Below are 7,192 nucleotides of genomic sequence, written 5' to 3'. Positions count from 1 at the left end.
ACGCAGAGGGTGAGAGGGCAGACTCCACCTCTGTATCCTCCTCGTCCACCGTAGCACGCTGCTGAAAAGAAAAAAAGAAAAAAGAAAAGAAAACATGCGGCAGCTATAGAGGAATTCCTGACTCTCTGATGTGATTTCAAGCCGGCTGTGTGGATTCATTCAGATGACCCTGCAGCCTCTGACCCGTGGGGGTCGCGGGGGAGTGGGGAGAGCCATCTTCTGCAGTATGTTTTATTCCCACCACGCTGAACTATACTGTAGTTTGCAAACATTGAAATTCAATGAACTGTGGTTTGATAGTTGTTGCTCTACTACAGTAGTGTTTACAGAATCAAAATAGAGAAAGCAAAGACAGAATCCCCGCAAGGTCATTGTGATTGTCTGAATTTCTTATGTGGGATGTTTTTGACACTGGGGCTTTGGACATTTATTTTTAGCCAAGCTAGCGGCATGGCGTGCGTTCTGTTGGTCAGTCAGTCCTTCCACCACTTTGGTCCAGACTAAAATAACTCAAGTACTGGATTGCCTTGAATTTTTGTACAGGCTTTTATGGTCACCATAGGATGACTTCCTCTAGTGACACCATGAGGTTGACATTTAATACTAATACTAAGACAAGTACTAATACTAATATGACTATGACTAATAAGCTTCAAAGCTTCAGCGAGAAATATTTGTGATTAATCGCAGCTTCCAGGGGGGATAATGAGAGATGAGGATACTTTTTTTAAAACATCAGTCTTCAGTCAGTGCACCCAAAATAAAGTGACAATAAGCCACTTTGCAATAAAAAAAAGTAATACTGTGCAAGATGGCTGAGCTGTTACTTACAGTTTTCAGGTGATTTTACAGGCTTGTTGTAGATTTGTGATATCTCAGTTTTCTTTCTTATTGGGGTCTTCTTTATAAATTTTGAAACTGATGCTTGACTTTTTCAGCATATTTGTGAGCCTGTCATGGGTAGTTAAACTGTTGCAGTCATGAAACTAGGCCTATTGCTAAGTTTAAGTATTCTTGTCTGAGAATAAATGATAATTAATATATGTATCATGAATTATGTTAGATTACCATTGGGTTTTTTTGTGGGCTTTTAGAGATTTTGGGGGTAATGATATAGAAAACAGAGCATTCGAATACTGATTTGGACATTAATTACCATGGTTTGAAACACTCTGGCCAGCACTATAAATAATAAAATAAAACTGGTTTGATATGCAGCTGATTTTTCTATGAGCAAAGCACTTATTTTAAATGTTAATATCACAATCAAACATGTTCATTTAATTTTAAGTGGCCAAAACTGTAATTAAGAATATTGTTCAATTAATTGTGCAGCCCTAGATTAAAACAGGTCTGGTGTTGCATTCATTGACAGCAGTCCCTAGTTTGGAGAAACAATCAGCCAGTCAGAGCACTGTACAGGGCATATGCAGTGATAATACCATCTGCCTACAAAGCTAGCTTGCTAACTAGCTAAATCTAGCGTTAAAAAAAAAAATGCTAAAAGGTAAATAATAATAATGATGATATTTGTATAGCACCATTCAAAATGCAGCTCAAAGTGCTTTACAGTAAAGGTGCTCACAGCCTCGGGTGTATTGTAAGTGGAGCAAACTCCGCGAGGAGTGTAACCGCAGTCATTTTGGCTTCCATAGTCGAGTGCACTTCCACGTTGTAGTTTCCTGTAAAAAAAGTTTCCTGAAACACTACATTCGATGTGAAAAATACATGCCAAGCAGTCTTTTGTGTGACACTGGTGCGCGTGGTCGTAAAATCTGAGCTTTGCACGCACAGGGCTTGCGGATGTCCGCTTTTAGTCCGGGTGGACCTCCGCGGAGTCCGCTCCGCGTACAGTACAGGCCAAAAGTTTGGACACACCTTCTTATTCAATGCGTTTTCTTTATTTTCATGACTATTTACATTGTAGATTCTCACTGAAGGCATCAAAACTATGAATGAACACATGTGGAGTTATGTACTTAACAAAAAAAGGTGAAATAACTGAAAACATATTTTATATTCTAGTTTCTTCAAAATAGCCACCCTTTGCTCTGATTACTGCTTTGCACACTCTTGGCATTCTCTCGATGAGCTTCAAGAGGTAGTCACCTGAAATGGTTTCCACTTCACAGGTGTGCCTTATCAGGGTTAATTAGTGGAATTTCTTGCTTTATCAATGGGGTTGGGACCATCAGTTGTGTTGTGCAGAAGTCAGGTTAATACACAGCCGACAGCCCTATTGGACAACTGTTAAAATTCGTATTATGGCAAGAACCAATCAGCTAACTAAAGAAAAACGAGTGGCCATCATTACTTTAAGAAATGAAGGTCAGTCAGTCCGGAAAATTGCAAAAACTTTAAATGTGTCCCCAAGTGGAGTCGCAAAAACCATCAAGCGCTAGAACCAAACTGGCACACATGAGGACCGACCCAGGAAAGGAAGACCAAGAGTCACCTCTGCTTCTGAGGATAAGTTCATCCGAGTCACCAGCCTCAGAAATCGCAAGTTAACAGCAGCTCAGATCAGAGACCAGATGAATGCCACACAGAGTTCTAGCAGCAGACCCATCTCTAGAACAACTGTTAAGAGGAGACTGCGCCAATCAGGCCTTCATGGTCAAATAGCTGCTAGGAAACCACTTCTAAGGAGAGGCAACAAGCAGAAGAGATTTGTTTGGGCCAAGAAACACAAGGAATGGACATTAGACCAGTGAAAATCTGTGCTTTGGTCTGATGAGTCCAAATTTGAGATCTTTGGTTCCAACCGCCGTGTGTTTGTGAGACGCAGAAAAGGTGAACGGATGGATTCCACATGCCTCGTTCCCACTGTGAAGCATGGAGGAGGAGGTGTGATGGTGTGGGGGTGTTTTGCTGGTGACACTGTTGGGGATTTATTCAAAATTGAAGGCACACTGAACCAGCATGGCTACCACAGCATCCTGCAGCGACATGCCATCCCATCTGGTTTGCGTTTAGTTGGACGATCATTTATTTTTCAACAGGACAATGACCCCAAACACACCTCCAGGCTGTGTAAGGGCTATTTGACCAAGAAGGAGAGTGATGGAGTGCTGCGGCAGATGACCTGGCCTCCACAGTCACCGGACCTGAACCCAATCAAGATGTTTTCGGGTGAGCTGGACCGCAGAGTGAAGGCAAAGGGGCCAACAAGTGCTGAACACCTCTGGGAACTCCTTCAAGACTGTTGGAAAAACATTTCAGGTGACTACCTCTTGAAGCTCATGGAGAGAATGCCAAGAGTGTGCAAAGCAGTAATCAGAGCAAAGGGTGGCTATTTTGAAGAAACTAGAATATAAAACATGTTTTCAGTTATTTCACCTTTTTTTGTTAAGTACATAACTCCACATGTGTTCATTCATAGTTTTGATGCCTTCAGTGAGAATCTACAATGTAAATAGTCATGAAGATAAAGAAAACGCATTGAATGAGAAGGTGTGTCCAAACTTTTGGCCTGTACTGTACGTTCCGCCCAAGTATGTTTGGGCCTTAAGGCATTAAAACACAAAATCCACAAACACACAAAAGATCCAATGAGAAAAGCAGAGAAATTAAAGTAGTGAAAACAGATGTAGACAAAAGATAAAAAACAACAACAACATTATCTAAAAGCCTGACTAAATAGGTTGGTTTTCAGCTGATATTTAAGGATGTCAAAAGAGCTTGCTCGTCCAATGTACCTGGGCATGGTGCTCTATAGTCTCGGGGCGTAGTAGCTGAAAGCAGTTGTCCCACTCGTTTTGTGGGCTACTTTAGGAACAGTTAAAATACCAGCAACAGAGGACCTAAAGACTTTTGTAGGTTGATAAGGAGATAAAAAAAAATCAGAATTGTACGAAGGTGTTATACCATTAAGAACTTTGTATGTGAGTAAAAGGGCCTTAAAATGAATTCTAAAAGAAGTGGGGAGTCTGTGCAGGGTGCAGAAATAATGTGCTCTCTTTTCACATTCTTTGTTAAAAGTCTTGCAGCAGAGTTATGAACTAGCTGGAGTTATCATAACTTATTTGATAGACCAGTGAAGAGGGCATTACAATAGTCCAACAATCTTAGGGCATGTGTCCACATAGTGTTTCTTTTCTGGGCACCAGTATCTTTTTTCAATCATTCCCAAAGAGAAAAGAACTTAAGCGGCTGTACGCGGTTACTCCAAGCACTTCTAGTTGAACATCTCTAAACTTTTCAGAAAGGCGCCGGTGACGTCACTGCTGGTCCTAGCTACTGCATGATATGTCAGCCAGAAACTATCACAACAAAGACAGAAAAGTGTGAGAGCAGATTGATTGGACACTGAAATGTTGCTGTGAGTGTTGTGCATTCATCACTGTCACATACTAAGTGTGTTGTTAACAAGCAGTCAAACCTCTGATGATGTAGTGTTACGTTAGCTAGTTAATGTTACTATCAAGTTATTGTTGTCACAGAAAGTATGAAGTGCTGGGATGAAGTGTTCCCCCCGACCCTGCCACTGCTTTTCTACTGAAGGAAAGCTCTATGTGGACACACAGACTTACTTTGGCAACGTGACTCAGGTGGCGGAATAGTGTCTTGGTCACTTTGCAAATATAGGATTCTAAAACGACACCAAGACTTTTGACTTCTGATTTGGTCGGGTAAGCCAGTTCCCAAGTCTATTAAAAAGTGTCTCCCTCTTGCATTTAGGTCCAAGCAGCCAAATCTCTGTTTTATCCTCATTAAGTTTTTGTCATATATCCATTGTTTTATAGAGGCCAAGCAGGTGGTCAGAGGTGATAGACCATTTGGGTTAGTTTTCTTAATAGAAATGTATTATTGAGTGTCATCTGCATAGCTATGGAAAATGTATTGCGCTTGTTAATGATATAAGCTAATGGAGGCATATCTAAGGAAAACTGCAGGAGACCAAGACAGCTTCGCTGTGCAACACCAAATGGTTAGACATGCTACACAGATGCACTATTGCCCAGACTATTACAGAATTTCATCAAAAGGGTTTTTCATGAAAATTAATCCAGGTTGGGAGTATTGTTGAAACGAGATAAAGTGGTGTTGTATCTATACCGCAGCGCAAATAAGGTGCTGTAATCCTTGTGTGCCGTACACTTTTTCCCTCTGATGCGCTGTCTTTGGGAGCTACAGTAGATCAAATGAATGATTCATTATAAAATCATCTTTGCTGAGCAACATTTTTGTGTGAAAGGAATTAATGGCTTGTCCTGTATAGACACCTGTCCCAGATATAGACACGTTGATTTCAGTGATTTATGCAAATAATAGCCCGGGTTATTAACTGAAGTGTTACAGTACTGGTAAAATATGTCGTTTTGAGTGAAATGATCAAAAACTGTTGAATGGATCATCATGAAATTTGGAATAGAGTAAGCTTTACTCAACTGATTATCCTCTAATTAAATAACTATAAAACTATGACACTCCTGTCAGCCTCAGATTGTGTTTCATGCTAATTAGCAAATATCAGTATGCTCGCAGACTGAACTAAATCTCAACATGTTAACATTGTCACTGTCATGGCTGCTGTAGGCTCTGTGTCTTGTAGTATTATCTTCATAGTATAATAGTCTATCTATCTATGTATCTATATATCTATATATCGATGTATCCATCTATGTATCTATCTATCTATCTATCTATCTATCTGTTATCTGTCTATCTACACTGCTTATGATCAAAATGACTGAGCACAGTCATGTATGTGACTGTCAGGGTGGCATGGTAATATTTCCAGGAGGAATGATTTAATGGAAATGTCAAGAGCAGCAGTCGCTCCAAGCAAAGGCTGAACCCTCTGATACAATGTGAGCCACTTTACCTCAGTGGGGATGAGAGACTTGTTGTCATTCAGCTCCGGTCCCGACCAAAATCTGCCTTTATCAGGACAGAAATGGCATTGTCACTTTTTAATGGGATTACAGCTCTTTCGTTGCATATTAATTTGCAAGAAATCAATACGGGCTGTGGTTCTGTTTGGGGGCATTTAAACACTTAGCTGCTTAGCGTACATCCTGCAAAAGGGGAGTGATGAAGAGTGAGGAAAAGAGGGTTGGAAATTAGACTTGCGTATTCTGATTTCTGCAAGGAATGAAAGAGACAAAGGTCAAACGGACCCCTTGAAAATGCAGTGGTTCATTCCGGTGGGCTTATTCTTACATTTTGAAATATAATGGATGAATGGATGTAAGGAGGGGAGGAAAGAAGAATGACTAAATATGAGAACATAAGGGAGGATGTTGGGAAGGATGGAGCCCACTGGGAGCCCCAAATGAGTTTTTGCTATAATAAACTGTATTCATCACAAACTACTTTACTAAAGGACTCTTACAAAGTGCTTTAAAGCGTAATTTTAATTAATCATATTTTACTTTCTTTGCTGAAACCCCACTCCAGCATGTTGGGAAGTTGCCTGTAGGGTGCAGGAGCTGTCCAGGGTGCTGAACATCCCAGTGAATTACATTAAGATAACAGCATAATGAGAAAAAAACTGAAAAGCTTTCCTGCACAGTTTCCACTTATTCTTCTTAAATGATTTACAAACAGAAAAAAAAAACAGCCCTGGTTTGCTGTGTCTGTGAAGAAACACAGTTATTTAACACAGCTCTAAAATCATGACTGGAGAATATAAGTGCTTGAGTTACTGATTCTACAACTCAGTGGTTTGCAGGCTTTATAGCACCGACATGGGATACGGTCCACTCAATTACTGTGGTGACCTTCAGATGGGCGCGGTTGTTCTTATCGTGCAATCTCCACCAGTTGGCATTACACCACAATTAAAATGCGTGTTCAAAGCGACCTGTCACCGCGGTTGTTTGCCGTGCTGCTTGGCACCCTGTAGTGGAGAGGGTGACATCTATGACTCCTCGCCAAGGGAGCCCGGTAGACGCACCTAAGTGTAGTTATTCTTTCAGCTCTGCCTTCAAAATTCGCCGAATAATTACACCAACAACTCCGACCAGAGGAGTTTTTCCAGTTTTGTCTTTTCTTTTTTTTCTGTGCCAGCGCAGCTCCAGCCTCACACATTCTCAGATGGAAGGTAAGATCTGTGTTTTTTGTTTTCCGAAAGCATCGGTGCTGTTCTGGTTTCTGTGTCTATGACCTGCGGGCTGTAATAAGCGTAAAGGCAAACAACCAAATAATGCATTGTCAGATATAGTTTTTAATTTCCTCTGTGAGTTAT

General features: G+C 40.8%; 1 protein-coding gene across 1 annotated transcript in view; it reads left to right on the top strand.

Annotated features, from left to right (window-relative positions):
- The first annotated feature begins 6,774 nt into the window (after positions 1–6,774).
- Positions 6,775–7,192, top strand: part of LOC117271462 (netrin-G1-like) — an 87,319-nt gene continuing 86,901 nt past the window's right edge. Inside the window, exon 1 of the mRNA XM_033649617.2 lies at positions 6,775–7,048. The gene's annotated coding sequence lies outside the window, so the exon portion shown is untranslated. The remainder of the gene's footprint in view (positions 7,049–7,192) is intronic.

The sequence above is a fragment of the Epinephelus lanceolatus genome, chromosome 12, assembly GCF_041903045.1.
Source record: "Epinephelus lanceolatus isolate andai-2023 chromosome 12, ASM4190304v1, whole genome shotgun sequence".
NCBI classification, from domain to species: domain Eukaryota; kingdom Metazoa; phylum Chordata; class Actinopteri; order Perciformes; family Serranidae; genus Epinephelus; species Epinephelus lanceolatus.
This window is presented reverse-complemented; position numbering and strand designations above follow the sequence as displayed.